The sequence below is a fragment of the Haemaphysalis longicornis genome, unplaced genomic scaffold (assembly GCF_048455015.1).
Source record: "Haemaphysalis longicornis isolate Haplotype H1 unplaced genomic scaffold, Haemaphysalis longicornis Haplotype H1 scaffold_2, whole genome shotgun sequence".
Lineage (NCBI taxonomy): Eukaryota > Metazoa > Arthropoda > Arachnida > Ixodida > Ixodidae > Haemaphysalis > Haemaphysalis longicornis.
The window spans coordinates 93719395-93736500 of NW_027526295.1; the positions used below are offsets into that span (position 1 = coordinate 93719395).

Below are 17106 nucleotides of genomic sequence, written 5' to 3' on the forward strand. Positions count from 1 at the left end.
AACGTCCATGTCGCTTTCGTAAAGTGATATGACCGAAGAAACTCGAGTCAAAATCATCATTATCATCATCATCATCAGCCTATCTACGCCCACTGCAGGGCAAAGGCCTCTCCAATTATTCTCCAATTACCTCGGTCCTGTGCCAACTGTGACCAATTTATCTCCGCAAACTTCTTGATCTCATCTGCCCATCTAACTTTCTGCCGCCCCCTGCAACGCTTGCCTTCTCTAGGGATCCACTCTGTTACCCTTAATGACCAGCGGTTATCTTGCCTTCGCATTACATGCCCTGCCCACGTCCATTTCTTCTTCTTAATCTCTACTAATATGTCCTTAATATGTGTTTGTTCCCTGACCCACTCCGCTCTCTTCTTGTCCCTTAATGTTACACCTATCATTTTCCGCTCCATTGCCCGCTGAGTCGTTCTCAATTTAAGTTGAACCCTCTTAGTGAGCCTCCAAGTTTCTGCCCCGTAGGTGAGTACCGGTAAGATGCAGCTGTCATACACTTTCTTCTTCAGCGACAATGGTAGGCTGCTATTCATTATCTGAGATGTCAAAATATACACTTCCAATACAAATACGATCTTACCTTTCAGATGTTATGACAGCACAGCCAATACAAAGGCAAAGAAAACAAATTATTAGAAATAGAGGTAGAGAGACCAACAATTGAACCTGTTCGTCTGTCTCTCGACTTATCAATCAACTGAGCCGTCTGCCGTTGAGCTAAAATGGAACGACAGGAGGGTAAATGTTTTTTGTTTTTTTTTCGCATTTGTCCCATGTCATCCGCCTTTTCTTATCTATTGTTTGTCAACCGATTACAAATTCACTTGTCAGTGTGCGCCGTTTCCGTGTGTTCTCTCTTGATGACCCATCCTTTTTTTTTTTTGCACCCTTTCGCGCTCTGTCATAATTCTTCGCACAGCCGTATATGCCGCGTGCACAGGGAAGCATCAAACGAAATAAAAAAAGGCAGCCCCAAATGGAACAGAGGGCTGCACACTCGCGTCGAAGCAAAGCCCGGCATTGCACTGCTTAGAGCTCCCACAACACAAGCCTTTTAAATGCTGTACTTGCGTTTAGAGGTGCTTGCTCGAGTCAGAGCTGTTAAGAGATGAACGCGTCCCTATGCTCCATTTGGTCGATGTCTCTCCAGCCTTGTCCCCTCTTTGCATAAAAAAAATCCCGAGCCATCTCCACTAACGTGAAACCTGGGAACGGGCGAAGCATGCAGTATATGAGGGTATTCTCGTCACCTTGGCGTTTTTTCCAAAGGATATAAAACCGTTAGGGGGTAGGGGTATACAGCTTTGCTGTAAAAGTATCTTGTCTTTGAACCACGAAGGTCTCTAACGCGAGGTGGAAACGAGTGTCCCGGTGTTTTTTTACCTCGCGTTACGTTCTATAGCGCGAGGCGTAAACGAGTTTCTCGGTGTTTTAGTACCATGACTACATGACACGACGATTACAACGACGATTGCGACAACGCTGACGACGACAGGAGACGCCAACAGCCCCAGCCCCTAAGCGGCTTCGCCCCTAAAAGTTAATGGTATATCCATAGCATTGCGTGGGTGTTGAAAGCTCTGCAACACAGGCGCCGAAGCTCCGCAATTCTTCTTGGCGCGCACGCACGGCACTCAAACTTTTAACTGCAAAATACGGTGCGGACTCGGCGAAGAAAGCCCGCCTGTAAAGCTTGGTGTGCCACACTTTCTCCGCACACGAAAATGCTAGTAATGAAAGGCGCGAGGACCTCCAACTCCTTGTGTTTCCCCTGAAAATAAAGTCTTCCGAGCAGTGCACTAATGTACAGCAGTGAAACTGGCTTTAAAGGGGCTCAGTGTGGAACGTTTTGTGGCGATACTTGGGGTTTTATGGAGGCATTCAATATATGGCCCTGGGGTCTTATTTGCCCTGAAAGAAACCACCTTCGCAGCTGTGAATTTGTGCGTAGTAGCGAAGCCAACTTTAAATGAGGTCTGTATATAGCACAGCGACGTACCGTATTTGCACGATTCTAACGCACCCCCGACTGAATACGCGCAGTAGAATTCAACACCCGGAAAACACACAAAAAAAAAACTTGGCGTCGATTCTACCACACACACACAAAATGATGTCATTCACAGACGACACCAACTTGCGCAAAACATTTAATTGAACATTAACTGGCAGGCGCTGTGGGCAGCTAACACCCTTTCGTTAACATTCGCACTTTTGAACTAGTGCGCCTTTGTTTTCAGCAATCACGAACACACCACCCCGGAACGCCTTATGCACGGGGCACTGCCCGGTCTCTTCAGTTTGCGCCAGATGATTACTTTGCGTTTAAACGAAGCCTCCCGCTTCGTTTCGGTTTCGAGCTGGCAGTTTCGGTTTTGAGGTTTCCGCGTCTTGAGTCCGACCGTAACACGCAGGTATTTCCGAACGCCTATTTTCATTAAAAAAAAGGTAAGCGTTAGAATGGTGGAAATATGGTAAGCATTTCTCGGACAATTCACACTAGGAGGATTCTGAAATTTTTTTCTACTGCACCCTTTGTTTGCATCCTACTTTGTCTCACCGTCAATCCAGGCCGAAAGCGGATAACTGCGTCGCCTTTGTTAGTACATTAACGTATATACCATTAGTTGCTGAGCTCCCGCAAGCGGAAGGTGCGCAACCAGGCAGTCCGACGGCCCGGCGGCCCGGCGCCGAATTTTTAAGGACGCGCACGGCGTGCACGTCCGCTCCCTGAGTTGAGTTGCGGCTTGATGCAACGAAGAATCATCGTCGTTGCGGATACGGACGTTTTATGCCTACAGATACTTCCGCTCGAAGACTATTTCAACTACGTCTATTGTGACTTTACGCTTCTAATCACTCAAGGGGAATAAAAAAAAAATGTCGTTCCAACAAGCTCAACGTATGTCGTAGCGCTCGAGCGTTGGAAGCACTTAGTGGTTACTCACGGTCATCTTGTTCTTATTTGCTGCTTCATTATTTAATTTTACAGACTTTCGTGCCGTTTACGCCGTTTTGCATGTTCAACAAGCGCGATGCTGGACATCGAATTCGGCTCGTACGTCTCTCCAGTAAAATCGCATTCCAAGGCGATAAAAGTGACGAGGGTGACGATACGCTGTACAAACACGAGGATATAAGACCACGCAAGCCGGAACCTGGTCTTGTATACGGTAAAATCATATCCATAATGCCATCCTCTATGCATCCTGTGGACACGCCGTGCTCTAGCCTGTAACCCTCGCATGCCATGTCTCCAACACCGCAAGACCCGAGGCCCTTGCTTTGCATGTAGACAATAGTGATTAATTGATTGATTGTAGGGTTTAACACGCCGACGTAACGCGGGCGATGAGGCGCGCCGTTGTGGCGGGCTCCGGGTTAATTTTTACTACCTGTGTATCTTTATCATGCGCCGAAATGTCGTACACACGGGCGTTTTTGCTTTTCGCCTCCGTGGGCAAAGCGGCTGCCGTGGCCAGAAGCCGAGCCCGCTTCCTCAATAGTGATTAATAATGGAAGCAACGCGGGCATTGAATGAACACACAAATATAAATTGTCATGCAGTGTGGAATTATAACCCTCCGAGGGTTGTCGGGGTGATTCGAAGCACGGGTTCGCTCGGTCACGTAGACACATTCGCCGTTATTGTCCCTTTTATTTGCTTCGTTTCAAACAAAACGAGTACGTATGGCATGAACAGCATGAAGAGTAGTTCGCTCCCCATGGAGCTACCACACACCACTGGTTCGGAACACGTATGAAGGAGAACACCCACCTCCACTACCTGGCAACTGTCCAAAGCGGAATAAGAAATCGTGTCCACTTAAAAACGGCCATTCGAGACTCTTTTTTAACGGAGCAATCCCATTTTAGAAACAGGCGACAGCAAATAGGAACCTCAAGCTTTAAATAGACAATCCCCAGCGTTTTGAACACGCCATTAAGTGCGATCCTGATGGAGGCGAAAAGCAAAAACGCCCGTGAGTACGAGATTTCGGCGCACGTTAAATATCCCCAGGTGGTTAAAATGAATCCGGAGCCCTCCACTACGGCGCGCCTCATCGCCTCCGCTGCGCCGGCGCGTTAAACCCTACAATCAATCAATCATTAGATGCGAACCGAAGTCCAGTCCCTGCTATCTGTATTACACAGCGGAGCGATAGCAGCAGACCATTAATTTCTCTGTGCGAGATCGTGCAACTTAGGAGAAAAGAAACGCGTAATGCTTGCGGGAAGAGATGCAAGTCAGCGTATGGGAAGCTGACCAAATGAGTGAGTAGACGCAGTATCTCAAGTTTCCGAGCAACCCGTCGAGTCAGCACTCTCCCAGCATACCTTCGTGCTGCCAACAACCACTATCCCAGGGTTTCCTTTTCTTTTTCTTTACGCTGTTATGAAAAAAGAAAGGCTTCGGGGTGTGGTGTGGTACGCCGCAATCAATAAACTGACATTACCGAGCAGAGAAGCGCAGGCTCCTCACCTCGATCACGCTGTGGGGCAGGTGTTTTAATCAAGGAGCGATGGCGTGACGGGCAGACGCGCGTACGCTCCCAGAGCGCATGCGCCGCTCGTGATTAACTGCGCGTCCCTTCTTGTTTTTCGCTTTCCCCGCGAGGAAGAAATAACAGTGCTAGGCACGGAGACGCGATGAGAATCGCCCGCGTGACTTGACCGCAAGGTCACTTGAACAGAAAGTTTTGGCTCGCTATTACGTTCGCGACTTTTTTTTTTTTTAATCTGTAATCTGCGCCTAAAAATCTAGCGATATATTGTTGGACTCTTTTATTTGTCACTTTTTATTGCCCAGAGTGCTTTGTGGTTTATTTGTCCACAGAATTTGTACTGCGAGAACACCTTTAGACTACCTAGAAACTGTTCGATACTGCTCTGCACAGGAAAATTATACAGACCAGTCATTTTGTGCGGTACGTTTCTTGCGATATTTTTTTATTATTATTACACTCACTGGGTCTTCTAGGCACATTGAGTGAACGCAATCACGCATATGATTAAGTGCGTGGGAGTTTGACTAACTTACAGCTGACAGTTAACGCTCGGAAAAAAGGGTTCTTTTCTGAAGGCTCTAGCAGAGACGAATTTTTAAAAAGAAAGCCACGGCTCAATTTCGCGGAAGTAAAGCATTTTGCGTTGCTTGTTTGTTTTTTGGAGACGTATACCCGATTTCTGTAGCGGGCAACGTCCCACCTAAGGTTGTGATAATGCCTGAAAGAAAGAATGCAAACCACCAGAAAAGGAAAACAACGGACCCATGCCTAGCGTTTCAAAACATCCACTTACGTTCACGACTAACTGCTCAAAACTTTCTGTGTTGGTCAAAATTAATCCGGAGCCCTCCACTACGGTGCGCGTCATTGCCCGTGTAGCGTCGGCGCGTTAAACATATAATCAATCAATCAATCAATCAATCAATCAATCAATCAATCAATCAATCAATCAATCAATCAATCAATCAATCAATCAATCAATCAAAACTTTCTGTGTTGCACGAGGTTTTGGTGCACAGTTTGCGTTGACACTGAAACCTTCTTTTTGTTGTTGTTGTTGTTGTTGTTGTTGTTCAGTATCTCGTTTAGTATAAAGTTCTAGTAGGTTTCCAACGGACCTCAGTCTTCGGCAATAGCTCACGGTTAGCAACTTCTGAAAACTAACTACACGAAAGGACTAAACTCTTCTTTGAAGTTCTCATGTGCAGTTAGCATTCAAGGCAATATGCAAAACAGCGCTCCTGTAAAACAGGTCTAGGTTATTGAGAGGAGCACCTGACATCCTAAGGTGCTAAATACGCGCCAGTCGCATGCATGGCTGCCGGTATAGAACATCGCGTAATTGTGTTTACCGCATTTGGACGATGGACACATTGCTCAGGCAAGAAAAAAAATAATCAGTTAAAGGAGCCGTGAAAACAAAATGCAACTTCGTCCACTTTAAAAAATGTAGCCCTTTGATAACTCCCTCAGATCCATTCCGGCCACAAAAGCTGTTTTTAAGTGAAAACAAACGGAAGAAATATAGAAACAAAAATTCAAATTTCGCGCTGCAGTGACGTAATATGGGCACGAACGACGTATTAAGGGCCAGTGCTGAAAACAATTATAAGTCTGTCAGATGCAGGGTAGCATTCAGGGGATACGATTAAACGAACTAGAGGTAAAAATATGAAAGTGCAGTTGAACCTCCTTACAACGAAGTGGTATCGAGACAGCAAATTAGTTCGTTATATCCGATATTCGTTGTAACAGTAAAGGTAAAAGTCGCCTCTAATTAATCTGAAGCCTGGCTCCCGTAAAAGTACTTGATACAAGGATGCATTTTTGAGGCTTCGAATCCACTATAAACAAGGTAACCCATACCTTTCTCCTTGTTGCATTTCAACCCCAGGGAACCGTAACATGGGTACGTGAAATTACAACAGGACGAAGTTCACTTGACAAAACAGGCATGCGTTCATGTTTATTTGATTGATTGATTGATTGATTGATTGATTGTACAATGTAGGATTATAACGCGCCGACGCAACCCAGGCGATGAGGAAGCGCCGTAGTGGAGGGCTCCGGATTAATTTTGACCCCCTGGGGATCTTTAACGTGCGCCAAAATCTCGTACACACGGGTGTTTTTGCTTTTGACCTCCATCAAAAAAGCTGCCGCCGCGGCGGGGTTGTTTATTTGATAAAGGATGTGACCTTCGTCTGGTGGCTACTCACAGCAATGAGTAGAATGAAGTTTTCCACAGTGTCCACGAACAAAAGGGCCTTTATACTCCTGCAGTCTCGGACGACGCGGGTATTTTTTCTGTAGCTTCTCTTACTCCTGGTAAAATATTCTTTCGTTATATCCGATATCGCGCGCGGCTATGACGGTTTGAATTTTGTTATAAAAGTGTCACTTAAATAAAGCGTGACCAATCAAAGTTTGTATTTAGTTCGCTATAGCCGATACTTCGCTATATCAGTGTTCGTTATAACGAGGTACTAGTGCAGTCAACATATCAACACGCCTTGTGAGAAACCCGAAAAAGGTTGCGCTCAACATATCTCAATACCTTGGCAGTAACATTGCTACTCAGTCCTGGCGCCACCTTTCGTCCGATGCATATCCCACTTTTCTGCGTATACAGCGGTATGTATACTTGCTACTTCGCAAGTGTACAATTAAGGTAAAGCTTCCTGCGAACTACATACGTACTGACACAATGTTGCTGGGGTTAATTCCGCTTTACTTCCGTCAAACGTGCTGCGACGGCAGACAAACGTTTGTACTGCGCAATGGAGGAAAGCAGTCTGCATCTATTTTACGCTTTTTTTATTATGCAACTGTCGAGGTGGGAACCGAGTCTGATGAGTTTCCAATCGGGTTCATATCGTGAGAGATGATAGTGATTCGTAGCTGCTTTGCCAGATGGGGTAGCCCTGTTTGACCGGAATAAATAAATCATTCGGCACAAATTGTTGCCGTTCTTGCAGCTTTTGTTTGTTTGGAAAAGGCCGCTTATATATGCACAACACGAAGCCACGCATGCGCATTTAGCAATCACACAGCTGCAAGCAAACGTGCGAGCATTCACGTACACCCTCTACAGGGACAATGTTGTTGATGTTGGCAAACTTTATTGAAAAGGCCCCAAAGCCCGGAGGCGGTGACTTCAGAGAATGCAGGCACCGCCGGCGACAGCGGCTGTGACCTGTGTGATGACGTCATTTCATGCGGTCGACGACGCGTCCTTAGGGGTGGTGTGTGTTCCCACATAGCCGCTGACGCGGCGCGAAAATGTGCGCAAACATCATGAATCGAGAAGCCAAGCCAAGCTTGTTTGCAGAACACTAAAAGTACCTTGGTTTTCTGCCAAGTTATCGCCCAGTTCGGAATAATCCGCGCGCCGACGCTAACACGTCGTACGTTCGGACATAGAGAGAGAGAGAGAGAGAGAGAGAGAGAGAGAGAGAGAGAGAGAGAGAGAGAGAGAGAGAGAGAGAGAGAATTCTTTAATGAGACCGAAGAGGTCAGTCCTGCGTAATGCTGGGCTTGCTACTTCAGATGGTTGGTGAAAATGTGATAAGGGTTATATGCTTCCATGAATAATACAAATAAGACAAGGAAAAACGAAAGAAACTCCACCAGACGGACACACCCACACACACATAAAAAACAAGAAAAAGCAGAGGCAGTAACAGGCTGGAGTCGAGTCCAGAGTCTCTGAGAAAACGTATAAGAGCTTTAAAACCCCGCACCGCTCTGTCTTCGCTGTTCCAGGGGCCTAAAAAGTCCTTCATGCTGAGAGTTCTCGCCCGTTATAAACTTCGCGCTGTCATTCGCGCCAAGTTGAAACGTGGACAAACACAGAACAGGTGTTCAGTGTTTTCTCGTACACCGCAAAGCGGACACAGAGGTGACGCCATCAGACCGATTTTGTTCAGAAAGCAAGGCTCCCACGTTACGATACCGTTATCAAAGACAGTTAGATAGCAGGCTCGCACACACGACGCCGTTATCAAGCACACAGCATGCGGGTATTCACGCAGTAGCGGCAAATACGTCATTTCTAGCAAATGCAAAATCGTTTTCGCTTCGACAATCTCGCCTTTTTCTTTCTTTCTTCTTTTATCTCGCTCTTCGTACTGCTCACAATAAAATTATTTCCCGTCAGCTATAGAGCGACAGCAAAGGTGACAACTCGGAGGTCACGCATACTGGCAAGGCAAACACAACGCACGCATCATTTCAATACCAGCTATCGCAACTGCATACCTCCATAGAGAAAGGTCATTTGTTGTTCGTTATGCATTTCTGTCCACGCTATCGCTACTAAAAACAGCCAACATATTGCTTTCATTAGAAATAGAAACGGTGACGCACACGGGCCCGTCCATCCACCCTCGCAATCATTCACTGCCAGAATTGTAGCTCTTATTGATTGCGAGGTCTTTGTGTAATGTGTCAGGCATCTTACATATAGGGGACCTCTATGGACGGACCTGATGAATATGCCCCCGAATTTGTCACTCCATGGAGTGACAAATTCGGGGGCATAATCATCAGGTCTTTGGGCTTTCCAAAGCCCACAGGGAGCGTTGCTCCTCGCCAAGCGCCGGCTAAAAACAGCCGTCCGACGCTAGTTACGAGACGCGTGATGCAACGCACATTCGCTCGGTGTCCCCTGTTTGGTCAATAGCTTTTGGTGTAACAACCAGCCCGAGCGCTGATTGCAAAGACAACGGGTGCTTTGTTTTGTTTTTAAAGATAGCCATGTGTGTAAAGACTCTGACCAACTTGAACGGCGATGCCATCTAAGAAGGCCCAAGCGGGATAGTCTTTAACGATTTCCGCACCGGGCGTGCTTTACGACCAAGGATACGAAAAGGGCTTCGCTGTCTAGTTGGAGTCAGTGCTTGCCAGAGACGAAGCATTGTTTTTTTTCCCCTCTAGGGTACCTGTACTGAACAAAAGCAAACTTACTCGATGTAAAGATGCATATAAATAACTAAGCCGTAAACTTACTCCCTGCTTGAGAACAATCACCTCCCGATTTTGTATGAACAGTTACATAAGCTACGTGCAACTAACTACTCGCTACGAAGAAAATTGCCCAGAAATGTTATCCTTTTAGGCAGGCCTTACATGCGGCTGTCTTCGACGACTAATAATAAAATGCCGTCAGTCATTGAACAGCTTATTTTCTTTTGGTAAGTCGTAGAGGACAAAAGACAAATAGTTGTAAATTATCGCTTTTATTTGCCGGTTCCACGGGGTCCGCACGAACCACGCCTTTTGGATTACAAAGTCGAAGAAAATTGGAGTGAGTGTGGCGTTCTAAGTCAAATGAAAAATGCGGTGACCGAACTCATCGCAGATCTGCGAAATAGCTCCAGGCGCGGAATAAACTCGGAGTGTATGATCTCCGGCGGTGTGCTAGTCTTTCTTACGGCAAGATTTCTCATTTGACGTACTGTTACTGCTCTGCACAGTTTTCTTGCGTTTTCAACCCATGCGAAACCTTTTCTTGGATATGCAGGTGGGGCATGGGACGCCCTACACAGTAGCATTACAAGACACGCTGGAGCGTGTTAAAAAAAAGACAATGCCCGATTTGGAACTAACTAGGACTCCGCCACCAAAGACCCACAAACAACAAGTAATGTTGGATGCAAAAAACTGCGTGAAAAAAAAAGAAAACTGTTCACGTTGAAATTCCTGCACAGTGCTCACAATAACCGATCTGGCGTAGACAGGAATTTATTCTTAAAGCACAACCATGGCACACTCATATATGGCATGTCCATATATGGCCATATATGGCATTTTCGGGCCATATATGACACTTTCGGTGTCGTCGATTCTCACAGCGGTGAGAATCGACGATACCGCATACGATATTGAAAATCAATGCCGTATTAACGTGCCGCAATGATTTCTCTGAGTTTTTTTTTTTTTCCTAATAGTACTTTTAGAGATTGGGATAATCTATCGAGTGAAGCTTTTTTTTCAGTCACTAATTCTGCTGACACCATTTGTAACGTTGTTACGTGAAGGAGGACACAGGACATGAATATGCGATCGATGCGTTTGCACTATTCACAAGTATACCATGTCCCCACAAGTTACGCCTCCCACACAGCTTTCAGTGCAAACTTAGGAGATTGTCCCGAATACATCGTTACTTAGTGACGTGTTCCGTATTTTGTTCTTCGCTTACTCGTTCAAGAAAAGAAATACTGTATGTGAACTCCCTCTTAAAATATGTCCATTCACCGCTGCAGAGATTGTAGTTAAATTGTCACTCAGGCTCGCATTGCTGACCCCCGCTCTGTTCTTCGAAGCTTTCATTGAAGTCCGCTCTCTCCGAGCGTTCGGTGATGTCTTTGGGATTTTTAAAAGGGCCACGAAGAAAAAAATTAGGATTAGTTCACTAAAAATGCTTTTTTGTCCCGGTAATACTGAAAGCTATTTTATCACACGCTTCAAACTTGCGATAAACTCCTAAACGCCTGATATTAAAGAAAACATACTAAGCAGCGCACAAGCCCATCAGCCGCTTCCCGGTGACGTACGCGGTGGCTCAGTGGCTAAGATGTTGCGCTGCTGAGCACGAGGTCGCGGGTTCGATTCCCGGCCGCGGCGGCCGCTTTTCTGATGAAGGCGAAAAGCACAAGCGGCCGCGTATTCGAGACTTCTGCGCACGTTGAAGAACCCAAGCTAGGTGGCCAAAATTTATCCGGAGCCCTCCACTACGGCGCGACTCATCGCCAGTGTAGCGTTGGCGTCTTAAACCCCACAATCAATCAATCAATCAATCAATCAAGCTTTTTTGTTCTGGCCCATAATACGTCGCTCCTGCCCATATTACGTCACTGAAGCATGAAATTTGAGTTTTTCAATATCTACTGGGTTTTCGGTTATAAATTGTTTTTCAGGACAGGAATGTAGGTGAGTGAGTTGCCAAAGGGTGGTTCTTTCAAAATGACCAAGGTTGTACGCTGTCTTCATGCCCCGTTTAAATGACGTCATCACTTTTGCTACACCGCGGCTCGCGGCGAAAACATGGGTTTGGGCGACTTCTACCTGGAGCGGACGCTTGATACTCATTCGCCGATGCATGAGCCGGAACTTTAGGCGCCTATTTTGAACCAAAGATTGCAAAGAGACCACATTTTCCTGTAAGCCATCCTTCGGACATCCTTCGGACATCCTTCGGATGAGGGGTTAAGCCTCAGCGGGCAACTGCAAGAAGATTGCGGAGACGCCGACGCTGAAGCAACGAGTAAAATGCGAGGTCATGGTTGCATTCGCGCACAGCGATTGCACTAAGTGACAACACGCTTTCCGTTGTACCCCTACTGGCATGACTGCATTGCGTGTGCGCAGGACGCCGTCTGTACAGGATGCAACCGCAACGGGCGCCGAAGCCGGGAGCCTGCATGGTCGTTCAACACGGATTGCCCGTAGTTTGCGCAACTGTTTGCAAACACGCTCCGTGCAGGCGTGTCAACGGGCAAATTTGCAGACGATTTTTCTCTTCGCATATGCGCGCACGTTTTTTCGGTTGTTATCCCCCTTGTGTAACATTTCTAGGCGGCCGAGTTGCTTCATGAATAACAAAAAAGTAGTGCCGGAAAGATTATTCCACTGAGGCGAGACGGGGAAGGCGGTGCGCGGGTTTTTTTCTCGCGCTAAACTCATTCTCTCTGTCGCGATACCTTGCTTTCGTTCTTTCACCAACCCGTTTCCTTTCCGTTCTGAGTGCGAGACACAGATGAAGCGAAATGCCTTACAGATCATAATATTGCCTAAAATTATCCTCAAGTTTCGGAAGGCGCTCTCAAAGCAGCATTCCACACTTTTGTTTCACATCGTTTTTGTACTGCTTACAAGCCTTGTCCCCTATAGCGGTCGACTGCCTCGGGATATTATCGCGTTCAGACAGTATTTTTTTTTAGCATTTTTACTTGTTCATCCGTCATAGACGGTTAAAGGTAGTGAAATTAGTTCAACACGATGTCGATTTTGAGTTTTATAGGTGAAGTGAAAGAACGTGTGTGTTTTAGATGGTTCGTACTCCACGATCAACACCTTTAGGCGCGAAAACATTCACACAAAGGACATGAACAAGGACAGGCGCTTTGTCCTTGTCCTTCACGTCCTTCGTGTGAATTTTTGTCGCCCAAGAAGTGTAGACACGAAGCTGTTGTCACGGGGCGGAGTTGAGTCGTTTTATGTAAGCGGCTCGGTTGAAACCGCTGTTTTGAAGCAAAACCTAGAGAAATGCGACAAAGAGGTGCTAACGATCGAGGTTTAAAAGCTATCATGAGCGCGTTTTTCTGACACTGCTTGTTGTTTTTGTATCAATAGAATTAGGGACAGTGTTTTTCTGGAGTAAAGTGGAACGGTGGAAACGGCAGCAAAGAAAAAGAGGGGTTATAGGAGTTTGCTCAGTCGATTCGGCGCTTAAGAAAGGCGTCATTGTGAGTATGTCTAAATGATTCGGCAGTTACTTGGTTAAATTTTTATTCATTCTACCGAACAACGCGATAGCACGTGTACCTTAAAATGGTGATGTCATACAAAAAAAAAACTTATTATACTATTTAACTACACAAGATGTAACGGAAGGATATATTAACAAGAACAACCGTCTCAGAATTGAAATCTGAGATATTGCGTGCCCAATTTATAGCCTCGACACGGCATTATTTATGTCAGAGCAAAAAAAAACGTGTTAATGTTCACTTCCAACGTCTTGTTCTTACCCTCCTAACAGTTTACAAAATAAACAACGACTAACCAAAATTTCACAACTTCGAGCATGCCGTTACACCATCACGACTCTCCGCTGTAAACAAACACCAAAAACAGAGCATCCAAAGACGCATCGCCTCCAAAGCAGTTACGACAAAGAAAATTCCCCCCCGAGCGCGTGGCTGAAACAAATGACCCTGGTCACCCACTCTTCGCATGCAAGCATCTATTTTTCGCGCGCGCGACATTAACGCAACCTATCCGGCGCGCAGCCGCCGCAAATAGCATACGGTCCCCCTGTCACGGACAACAGCGACTGAAACTCTCCGACCACCAACAGCAAAACACTGCCCTTTAACCCAGCACGCGCACACTTTGGAAGGACTCCGGCAAGGTCGCAACGCTTCGCCACTACTCACCGCTTCGAGGTCGAAACCGCTGCTAAGAGCCCCGGCCTGCGCTCGGCGTCCGCATCACACGCTCTCGGCTCCAGCGCGCGCTCGCACGCGCGAGGCACGGAGTTATATCACAGTCGTATGGACGTACGCCGGCGGCAATCCCCCGGTTTTAAACAGGTACCAGTCGTCTCTCCTGCTTGATCGGATGACGCCGCGTTAGCAGCACGTAAGGAGAGAGCCCCGAGGAACAACATCCGAGGGATATTCCATGCCACCGCCGCCGTACCGCTGCTGCCCACGAGCAACGAGTCCCGTTAGATGCGCGCGCGGCTCGGACGCTGCCGCTTTTTCCGGCGCGGAGCAGCGCCAGGCCGGCGGTGCGTCGCTTCGCCACACCCTCCCTCTCCCCTTTCCTTCCTCTCCTACTTCCGAAGGGAGAGGGAAAAGGCCGTGAAAGGGGCGGAAGCTGTGAAAGCGGAAGTGTTCTGATGCCGCCGTCGGCCGTCGGGAAAGCGAAACCGAAACTACGACGGACAGGCGGGAAATGCAAAGGAGTGAAGCCGCCTACGGGATCTTCCCGCTATCCGTTTAGCGACCCACAGACGACAAACGAAACAGGGGGAGACCAGTGACATGACGGAGGGACGAAATGCAGAAATTCGGGTCACTGAATGAACTCAGAAAGCCGGAGACAGGAGTGGCTGGACACCGGACCCCAGAGGGCTGTTGATTACGACGACGACGATGATGACGGTGACGATTGTGATGATCATGGTGGTGGTCATACGAGCTACACTGGCATGACACTTGGTCAGTTGCCAAGTGTCATGCATCGGCTAGAGGCTCTAAAAATAAGTATTTAGAGGGTGTATCAATAAGAACCGCTGCACAAATAGAGTTTAAATGTGTTGACGGCCATTTCGAAACCATGAAGAGTTCCAAGGCATTTATTGAACCGTTTAAAACAGAATAGAATGGAATAGAAATTGATTTCAGACAACAAGACAGATGCAGGTTGCCTGGGGGGACCGGCGTAAAGGCACAGAAGGCCTGACAAAGCGCCAATTCACCCGATTACACACGCATAAATAACCAGTCATACATGAACATTCATTGGGTAAAGAAGAAAAAAAGAAGAAGAAAAAAGAAAACATACATCGCAACTGAGAAATACAGACGTTATGCCATTGGACACTGAACATAAGCACATTGAAGAGGGGTGCGTAAAAAATTGAATGACTATCTTATACACAGGTATCGCATGTAAAAAAAATTGAATGAATGATTCATACACAGGTATCGCATGAGTAAGAAGAAAAAAGTACAGTACGCTTGAGTTGCATAGAATGGGAGGAGGAATTGAGTGTGTGTGGATTTGGCTTTGGATTTGTAAAAGGTAGGCATGAATCTTTTTTTAATGCATGAATCGAGGGGTTTTCCTGAATTAATGTGATTAGAGTAGGCTGTTCATTTAAGATATCTGGAATTTGGTATGTCAACTTTTGTGTACCGTAGTTGGTGTGAAGCTTATTTTTCTTGTACATGATATGCCGTAAATTGTGGCAGTGGTCTTTTTCGGTAAAATTTCTTAAAAATTCAGTCGGGTTACATTTAACGTCGTGGTACGCGACCACAGCTATTTTTTTTAAGTCGGATATAGTTAATTGTTAACGTTTCATGTTTTTGGAACGAAAGGGCAGCAGTTCAATTAAACGGAGAGCTCTTTTTTTTTTTGTAATAAATAACTGAGGTTCGTTTTTGTCGTTGTCCCCCATATAAGAAGGCAGTAGTGAAGATGCGAGTGTATTGTTGCGTAGTAAATTTTCTTTTTTAACCAAACTGGTAATAAGTGACGCAACGTACAGAGCATGCCGACTGCTCGCGTAATGTTTTTTCGTAAGTGGTTGATGTGAAGGTACCAGTCTAAATATTCATGAAAGAGGACACCGAGAAATTCGTGTGATGCAACGCGATCAATATGTTGTCCCTCTAAGCTAATAATCTTTTCGGTGCTATAGGTTTTATTGCGGGGCCTAAATACCGAATACTTAGTTTTTTTTGGCGTTTAAGTTTAATCTGTTGGCGCTTAGCCAACTAGATAAATTTTCTAGCCACTGATTGGCCTGCGACTTAAGGGCATCAATATCTGGTCCAGAGAAAAATACATTGGTGTCGTTAGCATACAAAATAATGTCTGGGGTTAGAGGTATGTTTACTATGTCATTAATGTATATAATGAACAGTAGAGGGCCTAGAATCGACGCTTGCGGAACTCCACATGTGATTTCGCCGAAGTGAGATGTCGCATCGCCAATTTTAGTGTATTGCCTACGGTTTCCTAGGTAACTTTTCACGATGTCTTAGGCAATTCCTCTTACACCGTAACTGGAGAGTTTGATCAATCAAATTTCATGCTTGGCAGAGTCAAAGGCTTTTTTTAAGTCAAGAAATAACCCAACAGTAAAAGTAAATTGTTTATTTTCTATGTTGTCAATTATTTTATCTTTAATATTCAGTAACGCCATTTCAGCGGATTTTTTCTTTTGGAATCCATATTGATTTTATACTATAATGTTCTTCTGCTGGAAGAAGTAAGTAAGTCGCGAGTTTATTGTTTCTTCAATAACCTTAGAAAACATAGGTAAAACAGATTGGCCGGTAATTACCAAGATCGTTTTTATCTCCTCCTTTGAAAATGACAGCTACCCTTGCGATTTTAAGTTGGTTGGGGAACGTTCCTGAGCTTCGAATAAGATTGCATATGTGCGACAGAGGTAAACAGATAACATGAGCGACTGCTTTAAGAGGTGCTGCATTTATTTCGTCCACACCGCAAGCACTACTATTCTTTAGTTCATTTAAAAAGCCGTACACCTCTTGCGCTGTAGTTGGTGACATAAAAATTGATGAGTCAAAACAATTAATATAAGATGTACAGCTAACATTATTAGTCGATGCAGAGGCGCAAAAACCTGCCTTTAGGAAATAATTATTGAATTAGTTTGCTGGGAGAGTGCCCGAATATGGTATGCCCTCGATTACTATTTCGAATACTGCTTCTCTCTCGTTCTTGTTCCGTAGTGCATTTACGCAATTCCATACTTTTCTAGAATAATTAGAGATACTGACAAACCTATTCTCATAATACAAGTTACGTGCGTGTTTAATATCGTATGTCAACTTATTTCTTTTTTTTTTTTGTACTCAGGTCGAGGTTTTTGGTTCGAATAAATGATGCGAATAGTTTGTCTCGGCCTTTTATTCTCTTGAGTAAAGAGGCATCAATCCACGGCTTTCTAGATTTTTGTGCCTTTTCAGCTGTTCTAGAGGAAATGCACTATCATATAGTTTCTTAAATAGTTTTCAAAAGATGTCATAGGAAAGAGTGGGATCATTTGTCTTCATTACAGGGTCCCAGCTGACTTATTCAACTAAATGCTTAA

General features: G+C 45.5%; 1 protein-coding gene across 1 annotated transcript in view; it reads right to left on the minus strand.

Annotated features, from left to right (window-relative positions):
- LOC144169039 (uncharacterized) overlaps positions 1–14071 on the minus strand; it is a 139700-nt gene extending 125629 nt beyond the window's left edge. The window contains exon 1 of the mRNA XM_077698033.1: positions 13685–14071. The gene's annotated coding sequence lies outside the window, so the exon portion shown is untranslated. The remainder of the gene's footprint in view (positions 1–13684) is intronic.
- Positions 14072–17106: the final 3035 nt, after the last annotated feature.